This window comes from Pan paniscus, chromosome 12 (genome assembly GCF_029289425.2).
Source record: "Pan paniscus chromosome 12, NHGRI_mPanPan1-v2.0_pri, whole genome shotgun sequence".
Taxonomy (NCBI): Eukaryota; Metazoa; Chordata; class Mammalia; order Primates; family Hominidae; genus Pan; species Pan paniscus.
The window spans coordinates 79,664,643-79,691,038 of record NC_073261.2 but is presented as its reverse complement, the minus strand read 5'-3'; the positions used below and the strand labels follow the sequence as shown (position 1 = coordinate 79,691,038).

General features: G+C 36.8%; 1 protein-coding gene across 19 annotated transcripts in view; it reads left to right on the top strand.

The window, feature by feature from the left end:
- Positions 1-26,396, top strand: part of SOCS5 (suppressor of cytokine signaling 5) — a 177,225-nt gene that overhangs the window by 569 nt on the left and 150,260 nt on the right. For 2 of the 19 annotated variants that reach the window (XR_010109285.1, XR_010109286.1), the window contains exon 1: positions 18-272. The exons of 5 other annotated variants lie outside the window; for them this stretch is intronic. The gene's annotated coding sequence lies outside the window, so the exon portion shown is untranslated. Of the gene's footprint in view, positions 1-16 lie in introns of those variants that run through there. 12 more of the 19 variants (XR_010109281.1, XM_034953068.3, XR_010109292.1 and 9 more) reach the window with 9 other exon arrangements.

Below are 26,396 nucleotides of genomic sequence, written 5' to 3'. Positions count from 1 at the left end.
CATTCTGGTGGGGGTTGGGGGGAGGGGGGAGGGGAAACGGGTGAAGAGGGGGAGGCGGCAGGGAAGGGGGTGGGGGCCTGGCGGGGGCATCCGGCGGAGCTGGGGTCCCCGGGCTCCGTCCGGAGGAAGCGACGCTGCGCTCGCTGGGCAGTCGGAGGGGACGGGACGCACCGGAGGGCAGGCGGACTCGCCCTGTCGGTGACTGCGCCGTCCGGGCCCGTCCTGCCTGGCCGCAGGTGCCCTGGATGAGGCCGCCCCGCGCGCCCCAAACGGTGAGTGTCCCCGCGGTCGCGCCCGGCCCGCCGCCTGCTCCCCGGCCCCCGCGCCGTCGTCCGCGGCCGCCTCTCGGTGCCCCAGTGCCCGCGCCCGGCGCATTCCGCCCCCGGCTGTCGCCCCCGCACCCCGGCGGAGGCAGCGCCGGCCTCTGGCTGGGATGGGCTGGCCGGGAAAAGGACTGCTAGCCCGGGCCGCGAGCCCCGTGCAGACCACGCCGCTCACAGTGGGAGCTTGCGCTTAGTAGGCTCTCGATGCATTTCTGTGGAATTGTTTTTCTGGTTGGAGGAACGTGGGGTTCCTAAGGGGAAGGGGGTCGTCCGGGGCCAGTAGGAGGGCATCCGTGATCGGGGTCGTGGTGGGTCGCGGGGAGGCCACCGGAGACTGAAGCAGTTACACAGGCTGCAGAGAAGGGGCACCGACCAAGTCACTTGGGGCTCCAAGAGCCCGATCTGGGGGTCTTCAAGGTCGAGGAGAAAAGATCCTCTTGGGGATGAGGGAGGGAACCAATGAGTACATATGTGGGAAATGAATTGAGTGCCCCGGGAGGTTTAACTAACCAAGGTGGGTAAGGGATGCGGAGGCGGGAGCTGGAAGACCCCTCTGCAACTACTTGGGCTCCTAAGAGTCTTTGATGTGGGGTCTGGGCATCCGAGTAGCAGAAGCGGAGTGATTTTTGTGGAGAGGGAATTGCATTTAAAGAAGGATGCTAAAAAAACAGTGTAAATACATCTTGGTTTGGTTCCGAACTTTGAAAGGCTTGAGGGATTGGAGTCACGAAATTTTGACATTTTCTTGTGGCATTCCAACTAAAAAGTGCCTGGCTGCTGGACTTTGTCAGTTATCTTTTATTGAAAAATATATGTGTATGTTTGATGGTATTCTATCAGTCACAAGTTTTTCTGGAAATTATCATAACTACACCTTGAAATTCTTGTAGCAACCTCTCTATCCATAGTGGTGGCTTACTTCTTCCCTATTTAACGTTTAGAATGGATTGTGCTATTACGTACTACTGACTTTTATTCTAGAACACTAATAAGTAATTCACATTCTTTCTTTTCCTTACTTTCGTTTCTCTACAAGATCATGCAAAATTGAACTACGGATTCTATATAAGTTTTAAAATATTTTAACTTGTGTTGACTGGGAAGGAGGTGGTAAGCTAGCAGCTCTATTAAGCAATACTAAAATCAGGTTGAGTTTCTTAACAATTGGTAATCTTAATGTCAGTTGTTTAGTTTAATTTTAATAATTTTTCCTTTATATAGCACTCTTGAGAACATAGAAAATGCACACCGGGTTTAGGCAGTGGTGGTCTCCAGAGTGCACCTCCATGGCAGTCCGTGGCGGTTTTTCATTTCACTGAGATCTTTAATCTTATGAATATTTTCTTAATTTTATATATGTTAGTAATTTTTTACATTTGTAGAGTACTTTACGGTTTACAAAATGAAAGCTGATTAGTACTTAAACATATTTTGGAAAAATTTGTATATCATATTTTGGCCCTTTTATCCATCAGAGAAAACATTTCTGCAAAAAGGTGTTAATATTTTCAGTTGGCACCTTCTTAGTTCTTGAATAACTAATGGATAATTATATATATTTTCTCCTTATTGTCCTTGAATTTTACTATTCGTCCTCAGGGAGAATGTACTGGCTTACAAAACAGTAGCCTAAAATATTGAAACCTAACACCTTTTAACATTATAATAGCTTCTACATTATTCACCTTGAGAATCATCTATGGCAAACCAGTGATTAGGGAAGCTTTCCCCTATCACCTTTGTTTAGATTGGGCTGTTTTCTCCTTTTGTAGAACTAAGGAAAAGTAAGACTCACTGGCTGTGAAGTAGTAGTAATAGCTAAACAGAATGAGAATGGGAGGCTTGGAAAAAAGATGTATGTGTATGAGTCACGTTTCTTCTAGAGCTGGAAGGGTAGACCATGGAGATGATATTTTGCAGATTAGGAAACCAAGGCCCAGAGCAGTTGAAGGGATTAAATTGCTATTTAATGGTGGGGCCAGGATTGGTGGGCAGGTCTGTGGACTCCAGTCCAGAGATTGCTTTATCACTTTCACACTGTTTATTTCTAAAGCATTCTCGTGCCAACTGTTAATGGTTTTTGGATTATTTGTGATTTGTTCCCTTCTAAGGATGAAGAAGTTTGAGTTGACTACTTTTATCCATGAAATTTTGTAAAACTGGGTGAGCTTTTATTTAAAAGTTTAAAACAATATGCTGCATTGTTAGCGTTAGTGCTGATAGTTCCCTGTCATTGGAAAGAGACAAACTGTCATTTAGATGAAAATATTAAATGAATGCCCTAGAGTAGTTTAGCATTCTATAATTTTTATGCTAAAATTAATTGCTTAAAAGATTTTCAAAATTCAGAAGTCTTCTATATTTTGAAAGTAAATTATGTGAAAATTATTATTTTCAGTTAGTGTGGCGGTTTTGTTAAAATGGGTTTAGTACCTTTAAAAAGAGAGTAGAATTACATGATCATTATGAATACATCATTCCTATCATAGTTGTAATAGAGAAAGACAGGATTTGTATCCTAGCCCCTTCACATGATCTTAGGCAAGTGATTTAACCACTGTGTACCTGAGTTTACTCATTTGTAAAGGGAGGGTGTTAAAAGTACCTACCTCACAGCATAGTGGTGAGGTTTAACTGTGCCTACCTACTACATAGAAAGGGTACAGCAAATATTAGACATTATTCTCTGTGGTTCGTTAGATGTAAGCAGGCAGTTGTGTGCCCATTTATTTCCTTGCTGTACACGCACTTTCAAGTTACAAAAATTCCTAGAAAAATGCACGATCAAATCATACTCTTCGGTAAGGGGGTACTTGGTACAAATGATGCTCTGATTTTTGGTATTGCTCTCCTTCCTCTGCTTACCTTGGACCTTTAATTAGGTCTGCATATCAAATTAAAGTGAATGTGTTACTGTTTCTGAATGTCATTGGGAGATCCTTGTTGCAGTTTCATTATTCTAGAACAAAAATATTAATAATTGATTTGCAGATATTCTAGTGAAAATACAGTACTAGAGTACTAGAGACCTGCTGGGTACACTTAGGTGAGGAAGTCAGGAATTTATAAGGTCTATTATTGATCTCAGCTCTTCTCTGCCAGTGGAACTGTGGGAAAATCATTGAACCCTGTTTTCTATTAAACGAATATTTTGATGACTTCATTCATTAAGCTGTGAGATTTTAGTGATAAAATGTGTGTGACTCCAATTTTATAACATATGGTTCTTTTTAATTTGCTGTAACCCAGGTCCAACTAGTGTCATGACCATGTGTTTTAGCAAATGTTTTTGACGGTGACAGTTTGAGTTATCAGTTATCTCAGAATCCTTCTTAATGGTGTATCACTTAAAGAATGGTGAATTTCTCTTGGTGTTCTGTGGTTCTGCCTTCTCAGGTTTTTCTGTTGCTTTTGTAACAGCCCTTCTTCCATTTGTGGTCCTTTCAACTTTGATTCTCATGCATCGTTGTGGTCTTTCCTTAAGCATCTTTGCCTTCTGTCACAATATGTAACTTCTTATCTGTCATGCAAGAGCTCTATTTTAATGACTATGTTTTAACATTCATTTTCATTATTTTTTCAATGTATCTCACATAATGTCTTTTAATTGCCCTTATTTGTAGAGTTTCATTGAAGTGAGTATTTTACAGGTGAGGGATTAAAATTAGAAACAAGCTATAGCTCGAAAGCAATGTTACTGTACTAGTAATAGTCTTGCTATTGTTTTAGATCTCAGGCAGGCATGCTGTTGGTGGTACTTCAGATGATAAATACCTGGGCCAGCTCTTGAGTCCAAAGTGATGCTAGCAGGGCTAAGAAAGCCACATGTAGCCATCACCAGTTTTCACAGTTTTTTTTTTTTTCACTGATACAGAATTTTAGTGTTTGAAGAGTGACCAATTTCTAATATTCTTTTGGTTAACTCTCATAATAAGGATTATGAAGTTACCACAATTTATTGGACATTTATTGCATTCATGACATACTTTTAGGAATTTCATAGGTACTTTCTTCAAGTCTATTACATAATCTAATCATGTGAATAAATTAGTTAAATATGGTTTTAGAAGGCATGTCATGTTAAAATATAACCAACCATTGCTCATTTTTTCATTAGGTTGGAGTTTTCTTTATACATTTAAAGATAATTATGCCATTGTGAATGGACTGTTATTCATATTTAAAATTCATGGTTATGTGAACTGAGTAGGTGTAGACTGTACAAATTACTTTCTTAGTTTCAGTGCAGTTGTTAGAGAATGAAAGAGGGAAAATATGAATTATTTGCATTGTCCATCTTAACAAATTCTTCATCTGAGCCAGCCAGCTATCCTACTTTCAAGGGGAGCGGGGAGGGCTTTTGAATCTGGTTAGAGCAGAAGTAATCTTGAAAGGGTAATTAGGCTGGATTGTTGACTCATGTTAATATTGGATAAATTTGCATCTTAGTGACCTGAAAATTAGTTGCCTGCCTTTACATGTAGGTGAAAAATTGTAGGGAATGATTTCAGAGAGACCATACTGTATTATGAAATATAATATAGCAAGAATATATTTTCACAGATTCATATGCTGCTTAACACCAAAATTAAATTTACCTTACTCTGATGAGCTTTCATACAGTAATCTTTTTATCAAAGCTAGTAAGAGGAAGCAGTGATGAAGATAATTTTTTTAAAATTGTATTTGAAATGGGCTTATGTGCTCTGGGATTGTCTTTAAATTGACTTCCTTATTTTATTTGAAGATGACTATAAACAGGAACAATGTCCAGTCTTCCTATTCTGAGCAGTATCCTTGAGTTAGAAGTATTTCAAGCAATTTAAAAGGGTGGAAGCTTATTTAAATAATAGATATAGGGAAAATGGAACAATGAGAACTCGAATGATGGAATGGAAATGATACGGGAACTGCAGGTTAGACCTGCATATATGGTAGGTAGTTGGAGGAAGGGGAGTTAGGATGAGAATCGGAGGCTGGGTAGAGAAAAGTGTTGAGGTAAACTGAATTTTGTAGGAATTTAGCCCTAGTGTAAATCCTGAATACCACAGGTTGGCACGTCTTTGTATCAGGATGTAATACTATTATGTACTGTATACAGTTTGCTTTTCGGTGGTGGTTCCTGGCTCAACACAGGTCCTGTAAGCCTCATCATTTCTTAAGTGACTAGAGCAGAAAGAATATCTTTTGTTGAAGTAGTTGGCCTCTTATCCTTGGTTCCTGAAGCAGCTCTGAAACAGCTTCTGAGCAATAAAGGTGAAAGATAGTCTTTTGTTATTTACAACAAGCCCTTTCAAACACACCTGGGCATATGTTAATGAGGCTATTTTTGGAAAGTCCCTAGGTAAGCACTGGTTGGAGGTGTTGATACTCCAGGGAAATCAGCATTGGGCTCTGAGGGTTGGCTCTTTCAACTCCACCTCCCAACCACTGGGGAGAAGAGAAGGGCCAGACATTTAGGGGCTTCCAGGAAGGTGAACAAGAACACATCCATGTGTTGGGAAGATGGCACAGTCCAACACCATGGGGACAGAAGTTCCTGCACTTCAGACCTTGCTGTAATTGTCACTATTTCCGACTGTTTATTTGTATCCTTAAAATATGTTTTGTAATAACCAGCAAAAGTGTTTTGAAACACTTTTACTTACTTTACAGTGTTTCCCTGAGTTCTGTGAGCTGCTCTAGCAAATTAATCAAACTCAAGCAGAGGGCTGTAGGAACCCCAGTTTATAGCCGGTTGGTCAGAAGCACAGGTAAAATAATTGAGCTTGGGATTGGCATCAGAAGTGGGGCTCAGTCTTTTGGGTCTGGGTCCTCAACCTGTGCAATCTCACGCTGTCTGTAGGTGTAGCTGGTGTCAGAATTGGTTTGAATTAGAGGACAGCCAGTTGGTAGCTGCTTTAGAATTGATTACTTGCTTTTCGGTAGAGAGAAATCCCTACACATATGTTTTGAGGTCACAAAAGTCTTCTGTGTTGATTGTTGAAGGACAGTGTGAAGAAACTGAGTTTGTTTTTTCCTAGATTACCAGACAGGAAAGCGTCTGAAATATGCTTCACGCTAAAGGATAAACCCACTGAATGTTAAATATAATCTGTTAAGGAGAAGCTCAAGCACTTTCTTATGGGTTAAAATATGCATGTGGCCAAAGGGGAGCTCATTTATCTAATTATTTAGTTTTTGACATTGGCTATTTACATGAGAACAGCAGTCCAACCCCATTATCCTTCAGGTGATCAGTACTGGGATGAGTTTTATTTAACATTTTTATAAATGATTTAAAAGACGGACTGGCAGTGACAGTTGCCAGATTTGCAGCTGACTCCATGTGCTGTTCCAGGTAGTTAAAAGCCAAGCCAGCAAGGAGAAGCTACAGGAATATCCTCTGATGAGTTTTCATGTGGCACAGAACAAGATAATGCATTTAGGGGAAGATATTCCAAATTATATTTATAGGACCTGAATTGTGACCCAGGAAGGGGATCCAGAAGTTATGTAGATGACTTCCTTGAAGGCATTTATTGTGGTTGTTGCCGGGCCAGAAAGTCCAAGAATATGTTAAACATTGTTGGGCATGGTTCTGAAAACAAAAATGATGTTATATAAAAATAATAAAGGGGTTATCATATTTTGACTGTTTATTATGTTCCAGGCTAAGTGATTTATTATGACTGCTCTTTCATTTAATTCTCTTAGTTCAGAAAGGTAGGTGGCATTATCCCATTTTATAGAAGAGCAAGTATGACACGGGAAGGTTAAGTGACTTTCCCAAGTCAGCCCATGTGTGGTAGAGTTGGGACTAATGTGCTAGTCTTTTGATTGTTAATCCTAGACATTTCCCAGGATATTAGGAGGCAGCACTTAAAACTTGTAATAATTTAATTTAGGGTTTGTGAAGTGCTCTTTTACTCTTTGCTATGGTCGGCTTTGGTTGTCATTTTACCACAAGGATGGTATCTAAATACTTTGAGAGGATTTAGAGACATTCCTTAAATTCTTGATTTTTAAGGAAAGCTAGGAATGTCTTGGTGTACAGTTTTAGTCACCTCTGGTGACCCCTGACATTTCTCCCCTTGACTTTATAAAATGCTGAATGGTTACATTAATAAAAGGAACATTAATTAACAAGGAAAATATTGTTTAATAGAAAAGTCACCAGAATAGGAGTCCAGAGACCTGGATTGTTCTAGTGGTATAAAGTAGTAATGTGAAAAACATTAGGATGGCATGGAAATAAGCATAACATTCTTCTTGCCCTGGAGGTAGAGGAAAGCTTGAACTGTCTTGAGAGATCAGCCGGTGAAGAGGGGTTGTGGATTGCAGGCAGAGGGAATAGCAGTATATTAGATGAGTCACTGAACTTCTTTGAACTTCAGTTTCCTCAAAATTGAGATAAAATATAAGAAAGTACCAACGGCAGCATTTGATTTTGGAGTCTCAGAGTAAGATTATAAGGATCAAGTGAGTAAGTATATGTAAAAATGCTTTAAAAATTTTTAAATGCTGTACAAATGAGGATGGAGGAATACTGATGTTCCTTTGAAGAGTGGACAAAGAGGATGCAGTGAAAATTTAGGTGGCAGGACTAGCACAGAAGGTAGAGGAGGAGAAGTGGGGAAGGGAGGTGTTAAAGATGAGAGGAAAAGGACAAATGTGGAGAAAGTTGAATTATGGTTCTCTTTGTGCCTGTCAGTCAAAAGGTAGGTATTACATCTATAACGGAAGAATTTTAACATCAATTTACTGTAAAGTGGAAGCTCAGGAGATAGTTGAAACGTTTTAATCATTTTCATTTAGTCTATATTGTCCATGTTAATAAGGCTATGAAAATAAGCTAATTGAGAGTTGGTGTGTTGTCTGATTGTTTCTTCACTCATTACTTCTGTATAGGTTTAGCTAATGATTGTAAATGGTATAAGAGCGCTCATAAAATGAAATAAGCTGGACTGAGTTACTATTTATTGTAGATGATTAGAAATGAAAGGACATAGAGTGTTTAAGGAGGAAGATGCTATTTGATTTTTCTAAACTAGTGCAAAAGAAAATTAGGAAATCAGACTAGGACCGAGGCAGGAGGGGAACAAATTGTGAAGGGTTTTGTATGTAGCCATATAGGAGTTTGGATTTTTATTTAGTTTTATAGATGGGAAGTAACACAAACACTTTTGTGTTTTAGAAAATTGATCATAGCAGTCATAAAGAGAATAGTCTGGAGGAGAAAAGATTGGAGACATTTACCAAATAATTACTGAGCAAATACAAATGCTCCTCGACTTACAATGGGGTTAGTCCTGATAAACCCATCCTAAGTTGAAAATATCATTATGTCAGAAATGCATTTAATATGCCAAACCTACCAAACAACATAGCTTAGCCTAGCCTACCTTAAATGTGCTCAGAGCACTTGCATTAGCCTATAGTTGGGCAAAATCATCTAACACGAAGTCTGTTTTATAATAAAGTGTTGAATATCTTATATAATTTAATGAATACTGTACTGAAAATGAAAAATAGAATGGTTGTGAGTTTAACCAAATTGTAAGTCAGAGACTATTTGTAATACACATGGCAAGGTGAGTGAATGAAGCAATTCTCTTTGGCTTGTGGTAGATAGATGACAGTCAAGGATGACATTTAAGGCTCTGCTCTAGTTCAAGAAAGAGACTAATTATATGATGGTCTGAATTAAGGAATTTGTAGTGGGGTTGGAAACAAGAGCACTGCTGATTTCAGAGATACTTAAAAGTTTGAGTCCTCCAGATTTTGTTAATGTTAGAAGGTGTTAGAAGTTGAGTATGAGTCTAAGGTTCCTGGCTTGGCAATAGAATAATATATGCAAGTTTGGGAGAGAGAGAATACTGAGTTTAATTTCAGATAAGTAATAATGCTTTTTAGGTAAGTAATGATACCACAATATCAGTTGGAAATACGGGTCTGGATCAGGAGTGTGGTCAGGATTATAGATATGATTTTGGAGGCATATACTTTGTAGCTGAAAATTATGAAAATAGATGAGTAATGCCCATAATATCTAAATGATAATGCGTTCAGAACAAAAAGTAACTGCCATTACTGGTACTTAGTTCAAGAGTTTCATAATATTTACCTATTACCCATTGCCACTCCAAACTCTGTTACAAAAAATGTAGAAAAATATTTGCTGCCAGAAAGCCAGAAATATTTGAGTGTCCTTGAAACACTGTACCAGTTGGGATCTTTCTTCCTGCCTTCGGAATCCTGGCTAGCCATCCAGTACAACACAGGATTCTTAGGCAAATGCACTTCCTTATCCCTCAATTAGAGTTTCTTTTTGGAATCCATGTTTGCTTCTTTGGGCTGGTGAAGTGGTCTCTGAACAGATACTGAATCCTGAAGCCTTTTTTTTGAGATAGGGTCTCGCTCTGTTGCCAGGCTGGTATGCAGTGGTGCCATCTCGGCTCACTGCAACCTCCACCTCCCAGGTTCAACAGATTCTCCTGCCTCAGCCTCCCAAGTAGCGGGGACTACAGGCATGCACCACCACGCCTGGCTAATTTTTGTATTTTTAGTAGAGATGGGGTTTCACCGTGTTGGCCAGATGGTCTCAATTTCTTGACCTCGCGATCCGCCCGCCTTGGCCTCCCAAAGTGCTGCGATTACAGGCTTTCACCTTCTTTAGTATGTATTGCAGAGCATCCCTAAGCAACTAGCACTTTGCCTCTTTGCCTCTTTACCTTTCCAGCCCCTTAGAGCAACTCAAAGAGGGAAAAATAAAAACAGCTTGAGAGAAGAGGCTGTAATCTTTTCAGTTCTCCCCCACAGGTTCTGCTTTCTAAGCAAAGGATGGAGTTAATTTGTCATAAAGATGAGGTGTCCAATTTCAATAAAATAAATGTGTCTGTTAGGAGGAAGATCTTCAAGTGCTGAAGGGAATTTGGAAAGAATCTGACTTAGGTGGTGTTTAGCACTTAGTCGAAAAGATGAGTTTTGGGTTCGGTTTTAAAGGAGGTAGAAAGACAAGGCTGTGCAGAGAAAAGTAGGAATAACACTATTAAGAGTTGGGAAAAACAGTACCAAGAAAGTAACAGAACATTAAGGGTGGAGCAGCAGGGGGAAGTGAAGGACCTGGTGAACAAGATTTCTTATCTAAAATGCCTATTTTGAGTTGGGATTAATGAGAAATTTGGGTAGTTAGATGATTGAAGACTAAAATTTGGAATTGCAACTCCCTAAAGCACTGAGTAGAAAATTGAACATGAACAGAGGATACTATAACATAATTTAAATAGCAATTTAGGACTTCAGTGACAACTGTTATAGTTTATGATGTTTGTAGCACTGATTACTTAATTTACATACTATTTTAAAATCCCTTGTATCTTTTTGTTTTCTCCTTACATACTTCTATAACAGCAATTCTTAAACTTTCCTGGACATGAGAATTACCTGGGGCTCTTTTTTAAAATACAGATTTCCAGTCTCCACCCCCCATGCTTGAATTCTGGTTCAGTAAAAGTTAAGGCAAGGGTTCAAGTGATTCTGATATATGTGGTCCTCAGACCAAAGTTTAGGAGATACTGTTCTAGAGGGTGGGCAAAGAGTAAGGAGATAGAATTTCAGTTTTTGGTGGTTGTTTTCCTTTATTTTATTTATTTATTTATTTATTTATTTTTTATGTAGCATCTCGCTCTGTTGCCCAGGCTGGAGTGCAGTGGCGCAATCTCGGCTCACTGCAACCTGCACCTCCCAGGTTCAAGCAATTCTCCTGCCTCAGCCTCCTGAGTAGCTGGGATTACAGGTGTGTGCCACCACCCCCAGCTAATTTTTGTATTTTTAGTAGAGATGGGGTTTCACCATGTTGGTTAGGCTGGTCTCAAACTGCTGACCTCGTGATCCACCTGCCTCAGCCTCCCAAAGTGTTGGGATTACAGGTGTGAGCCGCAGTGCCTGGCCTCCTTTAATTTTTTTTAAAAAGTGGAAGTGTAATTTACATATAGTGAAATACACAGATATTAAGTGTTTGTACAGTTCCATACACCAAATATCTTTAATAACCTTAAGAAATTTAAATGTCCACTTGTGAAAAAAAACTCTAAGCAAACTAAATATAGAAGAGAACTTCTTCAGTCTGATAAAGGGCATCTATTAAAAACCTATAGCTAACATCATATTCAGTGGTGAAAGACTGAGTTCTTTCTACACTAAAAAAGAAAATTTAAAGATCTAAATAGGGATATACCAGGTTCAAGATGTACCTAAGTTCAAGATTAGTTATGACAATTAATACATCTTTGTAATTTATGATTTCTGTCATCCAGAAAGAGCCCCTGTGCTCTCTTCCCATTGAGTCCTTGCTGTTTCTCCTTTTCCGTGGCTGCAGTCACTGTTCTGATTTATTTCACTGAAGATTAACTTTGTTCTAGAATTTTTTATAAATGGAGTCATGCAGTATGTACTCTTTTGAGTCTGGCTTCTTTTTATCAGCATGTTTTTGAGGTTCGTCCATGTTACATATAATAATTGTTCCTTTTAGTTGTAGAGTAGTATTCCATTATATGAATATTATTATTGTGGGAAAGATTGTTTCCAGTTTTCAACTGTTAATGAATAAAGCTACCATGAACATTCTTGTATAAGTCTTTTTGTGACACGTTTTCTTTTCTCTTGGGTCAATACATGAAGTGGAATTGCTGGGTTTTAAAATAGGTCTATGTTTAGCATTATGAGAAACTTGCAGAACAATTTAATTTCTGAGATAGTTTTACCATTTTACGTTCCCACTAGCAATCTGTGAGAGTTCTGTTTCTTATTATCATCAATATTTGGTTTAGTCATCTTACTGGGATATCTCATTGTGGTTTGAATTTGCATTTTCCTTGTGACTATCGATGTCATGCATTTTGTCATGTGCTTATAGGCTATTTTGCATATCATCCTTAGTGATATGTCTGTTCAAGGCATTAACCAGTTACCAATTTTATGTCATTTTACTGTTAAGTTTTAGGATTTGTATACTAATTGGATGCAACTTCTTTGACACATAAATGTGTTAGAGATTTTTCTCCCAGTCTGTGGCTTGACTGTTCATTGTTTTGGTGGCATCTTTCGATGAACAAAAGTTTTGAATTTAGTGGTCTATTTTATCAATATTTCCTCTTATGCTAGTGTTTTTCTGGGTCCTGTCTAAGAATCTTTGCCACCCCCACAGTTGTGAAGATATTATCCTGTTTTCTTCCAGATGCTTTATAGTGATAATTTTTGTGTATTGAGGCTGAGTTATTGGTTAAGATTAGATTTTTGCCCCCATATAGATAGCTAATTTTTCCAACACAGTATACTTTCCTTTCCCCATTAATTGCTTTGGCACCTTGTTAAAGCGCAGTTAATGGAGTAAGTGTGGATCTGTCTCTAAACTCTATTCTGTTCATCTGTTTGTCTTTCTGCCACTATGACACTGTCTTGATTTACCATAGCATTAAGTCTTGAAATAAGGTAATAGAACTTCTCCAGTTTAGTTCTTATTTTTCAAGATTGTTTAGACTTTTTTTAGGTATTGTACATTTCCACATAAATTTTGTAATCAGCTTATCAATATCTACAAAAAAGCCTTTTGGAATTTTTATTAGGGTTGCATTTGAATCTATGAATTGGAGAAAATTAACATCTTAACATGAACATAATATAGCTCTATTTAGATCTTCTTTTTTAGTGTAGAGAGAACTCTTTCACCATTGTATATGTTAGCTATACATTTTTCATAGATGCCCTTTATCAGATTGAAGAAGTTCTCTTTGCTTAGAGCTTTTTTTTTTTCTCACAAGTGGATGTTTAGCTTTTTTTTTTTTTTTTTTGAGACACAGTCTCGCTCTGTTGCCCAGGCTGGAGTGCAGTGGCGCTATCTTGGCTCACTGCAACCCCCGCCTCCTGGGTTCAAGCGATTCTTCTGCCTCAGCCTCCCAAGTAGCTGGGACTATAGGCGCGTGCCACCATGCCCAGATAATTTTTGTATTTTTAGTAAAGACAGGGTTTCACCATATTGGCCAGGCTGGTCTCGAATTCCTGACCTCGTGATCCACCTGCCTCGGCCTCCCAAAGTGCTGGGATTACAGGCGTGAGCCACTGCGCCCGGCCTGTTCAGCTTTCTTAAAAAATGAGTCTGCACTATTGAGACACTTATGTGGTATTTCTTCTTTATTCTATTAAGATGGTGAATTACATTGATTGGTATTTGATTATTAAACCAACCTTGCATTCTTGAGATAAACTTGGTTGAGATGTATTGTCGTTTTTTTGTTTTTCTTTTTGCTTTTTGTTTTGTTTCCTCTAGATTCAATGAGGGATTATTCTTGGTCTATAGTTTTTTGTTTGTTTTGGTATCAGAGTTATGCTGACTTTTTTTATGAATTAGGAGGTGTTTCCTCTTATTTTGTGGAAGAGTTTGGATAAAATTGATGTTCTTTGTTAAATGTTTGATGGAATTTATCAATGAAGCCATCTGGACCTGTAGTTTTCTTTGTGGAAAGTTCTTAATTAAGGAATTTAATTTATAAAAGAATGAATATAGGCCCAGCATGGTGGCTCATGCCTGTAATCCCAGCATTTTGGGAGACTGAGGTGGAAGGATCACTTGAGCCCAGAAGTTTGAGACCAGCTTGGGCAACATAGGCAGACCCCATCTCTACCAAAAATTTAAAAACTAGCCAGGCCTGGTGGCGCACACCTGTAGTTTCAGCTACTCAGGAGGTTGAGGCAGGAAGATCCTTTGAGCCTGGGAGGTTGAGGCTGCAGTGAGCTGTGATCACGCCACTGCACTCCAGGGTGGGTGACAGAGTGAGTCTCTGGGTCTAAAACAAATGTAAGACTACTCAGATTTTCTTTTTCTTTTTTATGTCTGTTTTGGTAATTTGCGTTTTGGAGAATCTGTTGCATTTATCAGCATGAAAATAAATTATAAATTTTATGAAACAATATTTCCTTTTTATGTCAGTAGGATCTATTCCTTCTTTTAGTCTTGAGATTGGATGTCTTTTCTCCTTTTTTCCCCTTGATTAATCTAACTTGAGAAAGGAATATCAATTTCATAAATCCTTTCAAAGAACCAACTTTTGACATTGCTTTTTCTCTGTGGTTTATCTGTTTTCTGTTTCATGATTTGAGCTCTTTAATTCCTTCCCTTCTCCTTACTTTGGGTTTAATTTGCTCTTTTTTCCCTAGTTTTAAGTGAAAGCTTAGATCATTGATTTTCGAAACTCCTTTTAAAAAACAATTATTAACATTTAAAGCTTTAAGTTTCCCTGTAAGCATTCTTTAGCTGCATCCCACAGATATTGATATGATTTAATTATTATTCCATTCAAAATATTTTTAAATTCCTCTTGGAATTTATTTGACCCATGGGTAGTTTGAAAGAATGTTTCCAAATAATTTTCAAATATTTGTTATTTTTCAGGTATCCTTTTGTTACTGTGTTTTCATTTAATGCCGTGGTGATCAGAGAACATACACACTCTTAATAACTTCAACCAATATAAACTTTTTGATTGTTTTATGGCCCAACATATGGTATGTCTTGGTGAACGTTCAATGTATACTTGAAAAGAATGGTTATTTTCCTGTTACTAGGTGGGGTGTTCTGTAGATGCCAATTAGGTTAGTCTGATCTTCTTATGTCTTACATCTTTACTGATTTTCTGTCTGTGGTTCTGTCAACTATTGTGAGAGGAGGGTTGAAGTTTCCAACTGCAGTTTTGGATTTGTCTGTTTCTTCTTTCAGTTCCATTAAGTTTTGTTTCCTATTTCAAGCATAGTTTACAGCACTGTTGAGTGCATGCACATTGGAGATTAAGTGTTGTTGATGAATTGACCCCTCTGTCATCATGAAATGGTCCCCTTTATCCCAGGTAGTTTCCGTTGTTCTGAAGTCTCTGTCTGATACAGACTTTTCTTTTGATTAGTATTTACATGATATATCTTTTTCATCCTTTTACTTTTAACCTATTTATATCATTATACTTAAAGTGGATTTCTTGTAGGGAGTGTGTAGTTGGGTCTCACTTTTTTTATCTAGTCTGATAATCTCTCCTTTAATTGATGTGTTTAGATCAGGGTTGGCAAACTATGGCTGGCAGGTTAAATCTGGCCTGCCACCTGTTTATGTAAATAAAATTTTATTGGAACACAGCCATGCCCCCATGCCAACCAGTGGTTTAGACCATTTGCACTTAATGTAATTTTGATATAGTTGAATGAAAATGTGACATCTTACTATTTGTTTTCTGTTGGCTGGTGTTGTTTCTTTTTTCCTTGATTATCTGCCTGTTTTTGGATGGATTATTTTTTATGATTCTATTTTATCTTTCCTGTTGGTTTGTAACTTAGATCTCTTTCAATTTTTTTTTATTGGCGGCCTTAATTAGTTAATCGTGATTTGCCTTCAACTAATATTTAACCACTTAATGTGTAGTTCAAGAATCATAATAGTTACTTCCATTTCTTCTTTTCCATATTTCGTGCTTTTGTTGTCATGCATTTTGAGTTGAAGTGTTCTTTCTGCTTTGTCAGGCAGTTACCTTTTCAAGCAATTAAAAGTGACAAAAATACTGTAATCCCAGCACTTTGGGAGGCTGAGGTGGGCGGATTGCTTGAACCCAGGAGTTCAAGACCAGCCTGAGCAACATAGTAGGACACAGTATCTATAAAAAAATAACAAAAATTAGCCAGACATGGTGGCTCGTGCCTGTAATTCCAGCTACTCTGGAAGCTTAGGTGGGAGGTATTGCTTGAGCCTGGGCTGTCGAGGCTGCAGTGAGCCTAGATCATGCCACTGTGCTTGAGCCTGGGTGACAGAGAGTAACACCCTGTCAAAAAAAAAAAAAAAAAAAAGAAAAAAGAAAAATGTCTTTAATATTTACCTTCATTTAACCATTTTTTAGATCTTTATTTCTTTGTATCCATCCAAGTTTGTGTCTAGTATATTCCCTTTGCTTAAAAAACTTCCTGTTACATTTCCTGTAGTTCAACATTCCTCTCATTTTGTTTTCAGTTTTGAAAGTTGTTGGTGTGGATATGGAATTCTAGGTTTTTAGGATCCCCTCCGCCCACCATCTTAAAGATATTCCACTATCTTCTTGTTTGTATAGTTTCTGACAAGAAGTTTGTTGTAATTCTTGTATTTGTTTCTCTGTATATAATATGTTTTTTTCCTTTGGCTGCTTTTAAGATTTCGTTTGTATCGCTGATTGACAGCAACTTTATTATGTTGAGCCTTGGTGTGGCTTTTTGGAAGTTTATTGAGTTTCGTGGATCTGTGGGTGTATTGTATTCATCACATTTGTAAAATTTTTAGCCATCTATCTTGAATTTTTTTTTCTTCTCAGGTGTCTTTCTCCTACAGACTCTAATCCCACATATGTTCAACCACTTAATATTAACTTGCAGTTTACTGAGGCCCTGTCCATTTTTCTTCCAATCTGTTTCTTTTTCCTTTAGTTTGGAAATTTTCTGCTGCCCTGTCTTCAGGGTAACTGATTTTTTTGTTAATAGCTTCTTTGTCGAATTTGCTGTTATGCCTGTCCAGTCAATTTTTCATGTCAGACACCCCCCCTTTTTTTTTTTTTAATTCTAGAAGTTCTCTTACGTATGTTTGGTTTCCACTTCTCTATGAGGTATTTCCTTTTTTCTTCATTGTGTTGATGTTTTTCTTTATGTCTTTAAACTCTTTTCTAATAGCTGTTATAAGGTCTTTTACTCAAATGTCCTTTACTTACCCCAGCCATTTCTTGGTCCTTATTATAGTTTATTATTTATTTTTCATAGGCCTGGTAATTTTTAATGGATTTCATGATGTTGAGTGTCTTCATTTTTTTTTTTTTTTTTTTTGCATATAGTGTTTCTTGATTGTTGAGTTTTGTCCTGGCAGGCAGTTTATTTATGGATCAACTTTTAAACATTTTTATTTAATTAACTAATTAATTAATTAAGACAGGGCCTCACTTTTTCACCCCAGCTAGAGTGCAGTGGTGCAAACATGGCGCACTGCAGCCTTGAATTCCTGGGCTCAAGACATCCTCCTGCTTTAGCTTGCTGTGTAGCTGGAACCATAGGTGCGCACCACCACACCCAGCTAATATCTTGACTTTTTTGTGCAGATAGGGCCTCTCTATGTTGCTCAGGCTAGTCTTGAACTTCTATCAAGCAGTCCTTCTGCCCCAGCCTCCCCAAATGCTGGGATTACACGCATGAGCTACTGTGCTTGGCCAATTTTATGAATCAACTTGAACTTTCAAGTTTTGTTTTCAGGGTTTTTTGTTTGGGGAATTTTTGTTTGTTTCCGGACAGATACGGAATAGCTTTTAGTTTAGGGCCTGTTTGGGCCCACCACTGAGGTGTGCACTTTTTTGTGTCTCCTTTAATTTCCCCATGTATTCATCAAGGTTTATTCATCCCAGCTGGTTATTGATCCTGGCCCTGTGTGAACTCTAAATCGTTGGAGAGTGTCCCAGTATTTGTTATTTTCTTGGACGTTTTTCTTTGTATAGCCTCATGGAGTTACACACCACATGTATGCAGATTGGTATTTGGCCAGAAACTCGAGAAGACCCCTTTTGCGTGTTTTTGGAGCACTTTCTCTGTGTAACTTCTTCCTTTGTGGTTTGATGCCCTGCAAATTCTAGCTGTCTCAGACTTTACAAATTCTGAGCTCTGTCACGTCATCTTAGTGAGACTACTGACTCTATTTGGCTTCCTCTCCCTGTGTTTTGGTTCTAGGCAGAAAGCTGGAGCAATCACAGGGCTCCCCTTGCTTGTTTTCCTTCTTTAGGGGATCATGTTTTCATATTGCCTCTTATCTCGTGTGAAAACTTTTGTTTGGTATTTTGTCTAGTTTTCTACTTGTTTGTAACTGCAGGACAATTCTGGACTTTGCTTCTGGCTCATGACTAGAATTCAGAAGTCTTCTGCCTTCATTTTTTAAGGATATTCATGCCAGATAAACAATTTTGGGTTAACGGTTTTTTTTTTCTTTCAACATTTTAAGGTCATCATTTCATAATCTTCCAGTTTATATTATTTCTGATGAGAAGTCAGTGGTATTTCTTATAATTGCTCACTTAATGCGGTATGTATTTTTTTTCTCATCCCACTGCTCTAAAGATTTCTCTTTTTATCTTTGGTTTTATGCAATTTTGTAAATTTTAGGGTTAGGTTACCTCTAATATAGAGGCATGCCTTTTCAGAGTCTGTGTTGAAAGCATGGGGTATTCAACAAGGTCTTTTCACTCTAGCTTAGCTGCTAGGAATTTTAATGTCTCCCGGACCTGTGCTTACAAGCTTAGGTAGTTGTTTGGTTCATACTGTTTAGTTGCTCTTTCCCTAGATGTTATTCTTTCACTGGTCTGATGGAGTATTGCCTGCACATGTGCAGCTTAGTCTCTAGGCAAAGATTCAGGAGATCTCTCTAAAGATTTCTGAAACTTTGTCTCCACAGCTCCCTTCTTCTAGTTTTGCTGCTCAAATTCCAGCAACCTCAGTAGCCTCAAACTTCAAGCTCTATTTCCTCAACTCAGTGAGATTCTTGTGTTTTGTGTGTGTGTGTGTGTGTTTCCCCTGTATGGGGTATAAGCAGAAAGCCAGGGCATTTGTGAGTCTTTGTTTCTCTTTTCTCAGGAATCACAATCCTGTGCTGCCTCTTGTCCAATATCTGAAAATAATATTTCATGTATATTGCCGAGTTTTATAGTTGTTTACCGAAGATCTAGCCCAATACAGTTTACTCCATCATAATTGAAAGTGGAAGTTTAGGAGTTTACTTTTTCTTCTTTTTAAAAACTCTTTACAGTTTTTGGTATATTATACTTTTTAGACTATGGCCTTATTTTTAAAAGTCATGTCAGCTCATATTTTAATTTTCAAGTGATACAGAGAGTTACAGAAGAAATTTTTTAAAAAAGGAAAAATAACTCAATATCCCCAAACCCAAAGTTTACCAGTTATATGAACATCATTTTGGGTATCTTTTATTGCACATCTACTCAGAAGGATAATTATTTTATTTTTAAAATGCCATTCATACTATTTCTGATATAAGGCATTTAAGTTTAATTAACAGAGCTAAATTTGTTAAATAAAAGCAATATGGGAAAAACTGCTCAACCACAGATAAATATTTACTACCAGAGATAATACTTTCTAAAAGATTTTTCTCTAGGCTTAAGAAATAAGATTACAGAAAAAGCCGAAGAGCTTAGAGTTATGATATCAATAATTGTGTGCTCCAATAGGTCTCTCACATAGAAAAGAACAAAGTATTGGCAAATATCTTGCTGGTAGGAACATACAGTGATACAGCTTTCTAAATGGCAGTTTGGCAATATTCAGAATCCTTAAAATGTTCATACCCTTTGCCCAAGTTTAATTTTTAGGAATTTATTATAAGGAAATAAGAGATGCACACAAATGTGTATGTTACTTATTCATTACAATGGTATTTATAATGTTGAAAAATTGGAAGCCTCAAATGATTAGGTTATGCTATAGTTGTGTAACCAAATACCATAAAACTATTACAAATCATGTTCTTTAAAATTTATATTTAGTGTACTGTACTGATTATAATAAAAATAACTGGCAGGAGATGAAAAATTAAGAGCTTTTGGATTTTGAGGGTTATAAGAAACTGTTCACAATATAGTGAATGATAAAAGTAGGATGATACATGTCCAATCCTCTTTTCCATTTTTGCAGATACTTTAGCTTGAGCTTTGTTGAGCTTTATAACTAGATTTAATGAAAGGAACACTTATTCTTACACTGTACATGTAATATGTATCCTAAACTTTTTCCAAACTAAGGCAGTCTCTCATGTTTCATAGTTTAAAATTATGAGTTTCTATCAAACAGTTCTTTATGCACTTGAATAAATTTAATACTACTATCTTTCCTTTTTTCTTTTTTTCTAGAGCTGGTTTTAAAGAAGTTTTGATCTTGCTTTCTCAGCCAGTGTTCCTGCCCACTTCCTTGCAGGTGTGGATGTCCTTATGTTAAAGAAAGAATGGACGTCATAGTCTTCGTTTTCTCAGTAAAATATTATGTTTGACGTCTGTATCCCTGGCATCTTAAGCATATGGACCTGGTGCTCTTTAGGAACTCACTGTAGTGACTCAGCTCCACATATTTTGCTATATATAGAACATGTTGGAAACCCATAGCAGAAAATTAATAATTAAAAGTCAAAGCATTGTTGTGGTGAATGAACAAAGAAATAGGTGTGTCCTTCAGGGAAGCATCATTCATACCAGACCTCAAAGAAGAATGACCTTAACCTAAGTGGTCTAGAGGCTATTCCTCGGCAGTCGCAGATCCAGAAACTCAGTTTGGTCAGGGAACTGATTCTATTCTAAGCAGATTTATGGAAAACTGATAAAGAAAGCAAAGCTAATTTTAAAAATTTATATTAAGAAACAATATCAAGCTATGATAGTCTGATGGCCCACCTTTTCATTGTAGGGTTATATCTGCTGAAAGGATGTGAGTGATTGGGTTCACTGATCAGAGCATGTTGTTCTGAAGTCTTATTATTTAACCTGAGCCTCAATGTTCTCATCATTAAAACTGTGATAAAAACTTGTACCTCATAGGATTATTGTGAGAACTAAAGATAATCCAAGTAAAGTGATTAGTACAATTCCTTGCACATCCTTGCTGTTCAGTAATTAAGATTGTTTTCCTGTATATCTGAATTTGAAGTCTTGAACTTAAAGGTTCACTTGATCTTGATTCCTGCAGACATTGCTGGGAACTGTACTGCTCTTGGTGTCATAGGATACTAACATTACTTCATTTACAAGAATATTTTTGTTCTGAATGGTAAAACTTTAATAACAAACTGTGATGAGTTTTTGCATAGATTATGTCTTACTGTGAGATCTGGCTATTTTACTAGTTTGTGTCTATGGTAAGAATCTCTTTTAAAGAATTCAGCAGTATTTGCTTTTCCAATTTGGCATTTCTAAAACAGCTTGATATTTTTTATAAAACCAGAACTAAAATCCAGGTAGCAAATTTAATAAGCTGTTTTTACTAATAACTGACAAATTTGTAAGATTAGTGTTCTGTGGTTAGTGTTTGTAATTCATTGTATTTGTAGATTGTGGTATTGTAAGGGATCTGGTCCAATTCCCTGTTTTTCAGATGAGTTTACAGAGAACCAGAGTGAAACTAAGCTAGACAGCTGATGCATCATAGGGGGTCCCTGGGACTGTGAGGTACCAGTGCAGCTGGGGGCAGGACAGTGAGGCCCTTAATATAAGTGTGTGTACTCTGGAGGAGGCAAGGAGAGGAGCCAAGTCTTCCTTTTGGGTGTCAGCATCCTTTCTTTCACACGGTTCTGAGAAAGCAGTATTGAATTAAGCAGCAAGCTTGCTGTCCCGAGGTGCAGACATCCTGAGTGAGTCCGTTCTAGGGGGAACCCCTGCCTGCTCCTGCTTTCTTGATTAGCCAAATCCAAATCAGAGGTGAATGAACAAATGTCCTTTTTGTGTCAGGTGTCATGTCTACTACCTAGACATTACAGCAGTTGAGACTTATCTAAGAGCATTTTCATGGCAGAGCTGAGACTCCTTTGTATTGCAGTGCCTCTCTACTTTAAATGAATTTATTTTCTCTTCCATGGAAGAGATTTATATGGGAGACTTATTAAAGAATGTTTTTACATCTATTTAGATGTTATTCCCTAACTGTACTCCATAGTACTTTATTATGCACGGTCTTGGTGTCTAATTATCTCAGATCTGCATTGTCTCCTTTGCCAAGTCTCTGAGGCCCTGTATCATTTTGATCTCTCTTTTGTATGACCCTTAGGGCATGGGATATTTTAAGCATTCAATAATTAACTTGATTAGTAGGTAAATATTTGTTATCAGTTTTTTAATTGCACCAAATTTTACATTTTAGCATAATGGAAAACATGAAGAGCTGGATTTGCTACTTAAAGCTCATATCCTCAGAAGGTTTAAGATAGAGAAGTTATCTAGTGCTGTTGTCATTTAAAAGGAGCCTAGTGCTTCCACATTAGACTTATATTTAATACGTTAAGAATTAAAATTAGGAAGAGTGAGATAGGTCACTTATTTAAATAGTTTTTAGTCATCTGGTTAGTCTACTAACTTTTATGGCATCATCCCAAAATATATGTAGTTACAAATAATGAATAGCAGTCTTCTTTGAATTATAATCCTCTGTGTGTTTTGTTGTACTGATTTGCTGTGGGTTTATCTTGGAGGAAAAAGAAATATTTCATGCCTTCTTAGGATGGTTTTACAGAGGGGTGCAACTGTGACCAGTCTAAGTACTTGATCCCAGTCCGCCTTCAAAGTGCACCTTTTTGGTGTCAGAGGGAATTAGGTGAAAAAAATATGGATAGATTAGTATAAATCTGTAACTGCTATTAGAAAAAACAGGCACATTCCATATTAATAATGGACAGTATTGTCATTTCTATTTCAAGGACCCAATGAATATCTAGTATGAATATATAATCTTTATTTAAACTTCTATTTGATTGTATATACTCTGTTTGCTTTGTCTTAAATTCTCTTTTTTACATGGTGATATTAAATATTTGTGTTTAGTTGATATTAAGTATTAATAGCCTCTATGGGTGGTTGAAAGATATGCTTGTTTCTCAGTCTAGAGTTTATACCCATGTCATATCTTTGTAAGTAATTTTTTAAAGTCTCCTTCCAGCTGTCTTCATTCTCCTGTTTCACTGATGCACACATGCTCAAAGGATTTAAGACATTTTGTATACATTTGCCAGTCAAGGGGGAAAAAAATCTGTCAACCACGTCTCCAGAGTCTGCTTTTTCAATTAGTCTGTCATTCACATTTAACTTGAGGTATATGTAGGCCAGTAGGTTAGATTAGTGGGTATATTCAAGCTGACTTCTTTTATTCATCATAATGTCTTTGAAAATCAGCCAGGTTGTTGTATGTATCAATGGTTGATTCCATTTTGTTGCTCAAGAGTATTCCTTTGTGTATAGCTGCACTAACAGTTTGTTTATCCATTCACCTGTTGAAGGACATATGGGTTATTTCCAGTTTGGAGCAATTGTGAATAGAACTGTTATAAACATTTATATATGGGTTTTTGTGTGAACACAGTTTTCATTTCTCTAGGATAAATACCAAGGGTTGGGATTGCTGGGTCATATGGCATATGTATGTTTAACTTTATCAAGAGTTGCCAAACTGTTTTCAAGAATAGCTGAAAACAGCCCCACTCACAATGTTATGAGAGTTCTAGTTGCTTTGCATCCTTGCCAGCATTTTGTGTTACCACCACTTTTTATTTTATTTGTTCTTATGTCATTTTGGCTTTAATTTGGATTTCTCTAATGTCTAATAACGTTGAATATTTTTATGTACTCAGTTGCCTTCCATCTGTTCTTTTCAGTGAACTCTGTTCAAGTCTTTTGCCCATTTTTAATGGCTGTTATATGCTTTCTTACTGTTGAATTTTGAGAGTTCCTTACATATCCAGGATACAGATCCTGTGTCAGATATGTCATTTGCCAATATTTTCTCCCAGTCTATACTTTGCTTTTCATACTCTTCACATTGTCTTTCATGGAACAAAAGTTTTTAATTTGATGAAGTCCAGTTCATAATTTTTTTTTCTTTTATGGGTGGTACTTTCGGTGTCATGTCTAAAAATTCTTTGCTTCACTCCATGTCACAATGATTTTATCTCATGTTCTGAAAGTTTTATAGGTTTGCATTCTACAAAACATTAGATCTGTGATCCATTTTGAGTTATTGTGTAAGGTCTTCTGAAGTTTAGGTTAAGGTTCATGTATTTTGTCACAATGATTTTATCTCATGTTCTGAAAGTTTTATAGGTTTGCATTCTACAAAACATTAGATCTGTGATCCATTTTGAGTTATTGTATAAGGTGTGAAGTTTAGGTTAAGGTTCATGTATTTTGGTATATGGGTGTCCAATTGTTACAACACCTATTGTTTAGGGAAAGACTACCCTTTCTCCCTTGAGTCATCTTGCACTGTTGTCAGAAATCAATTGGTCACATGTGTGTGGGTCTCTTTCTCAGCTCTATTCTGTTTCGTGTATCTGTCCTTTCCCTATACTACAGAATGTTTTAATTACTGTTGGTTTTTATGATGTTTTTAAACCTTATGATTTATGATTCTTTCAGTTTTATTCCTCATCAAAATTATTTGGCTATTCTAGTTCCTTTGCCTTTGGTTTCAGAATCAGTTTGTCTGTATCAGTGCAAAATATCCTGGCGAGGGGTTGATTAGAATTGTGTTAAATCTGTAGATCAGATGGGAAGAATTGACATCTTTACTGTGTTGAGTCTTCCAGCCCTTGAATGTGGTATCTCTCTGCTTATTTACATCTTTTCTTATTTCTTTCATAGTGTTATTAGTTGTAGTAAAGAAGCTCTTGTACATGTTTTGTTAGATTTCATATTTCATTATTTCAGAGCTATTATGATTGGTTTTTAAAATTTTTAGTTTCTGACTGTTCATTGGTAATATATAAAAATATGATTGACTTTTGTGTGTTGACCTGTATCCTGTGACCTTGTAATCTTACTCTTTAGTTGTAAGAGGTTTGCTTGGTAGATTCTTTGGGATTTCTGTGTAAATAAATATGTCTGCAAATGGAGATAGTTTTATTTCTTTCTAATTTGTATGCTTTTTTTTTCTTCTTCTTGCTTCCTTTCACTGGCTAGGATGTCAAATACAATGTTGACAAGAGTAAATATCATTGATTCCAATTATAGAGGGGAAAGCATTTTTCCCAATTATAGAGTGAAAGCATTCAGGCTTTCACCATTAAGCATGATGTTAGCTGTAGGCATGTCCTTTTACCTGATTTGGGTTTGTTTTGCTCTTTTTTTCTTCTAGCTTCTTAAAGTGGACAGTTAGATTACTGATTTGATAAGTTTCTTTTTTGTTAATATAAGTATTTAATGCCATACATTTTCCTCTGAGCATTGCTTAACTACATCATACAAATGATGTATTTTTATTTCCTTTTCAGTTCGAGATATTTTCTAACTTCATTTGAGACTTCCTTTTTGACTTGTGGATTACTTATAAGTACATCACTAAATATCTAAATTTTTGGAGATTATTTCTGTTATTTATTTGTAATTTAGGTTCATTATGGTCAAACAACATATTTTATGTTGCTTCAGTTCTTTTAAATTTGTTAAGATTTGTTTTATGGCCTAGGATGTGATCTGTCTTGGTGAACGTTTTGCATGTACTTGAAAAGAAAGTGTATTTTGTTTGCTCTTCCTGGGTAGAATGTTTTGTAGATGTCAACTAGATACAGTTGGTTGATGGTGTTCTATCTTCTGGTTGATATTTTTGTCTATTAGATTTTTGTTGCATAGTTTTTTGAGAGGAGGGTGTTGAAATCTCCAACTATCATTGTAGATTTGTCTGTTTCTCCTTCCAGTTCTGTCTGTTTTTGCTTCATATATTTTGAAGTTCTGTTGTTAGGTGCATACACATTTAGGATTATATTTTCTTGGTGAATTGGCCTTTTCATTATTATGTTGTGGCTCTTTTTATTCCTGGTAATTTTCTTTGCTTTGAAATGTACCTATTTGATAATGATATAGCCAGTTCAGGTTTCTTCTTCTTAATAGTTCTATGTTTATCTTTTTTCATCCTTCTACTTCTAACCTACTTATCTCATCATATTTGAAATAAATTTCTTGTAGGTGGCATACAATTGGGTCATCCTTTTCAAAAAAATCTAATAATTTTGTCTTTTATTGGTATTTTTAGGTTATTTACATTTAATATAATTACTGATATGTTTAGATTTGGCTCTGCTGTTTTATTATTTGCTTTCTGTTTGTTCTCTTTGTTTATTGTTCCTCTTTTCCCCCTTCCTGCTGTCTTTTGAGTTATTTAAACAGTTTTTAGTACTCTATTTTAAAATAAGTATTTTTCCACCTAAATGAGTTGTAGAAATCTTAACACCATATGTATTTCTCTGCCTTCTTTCTTGTTTGTTGTATTGTCTTTTATATTACATCTACATACATATAAAAC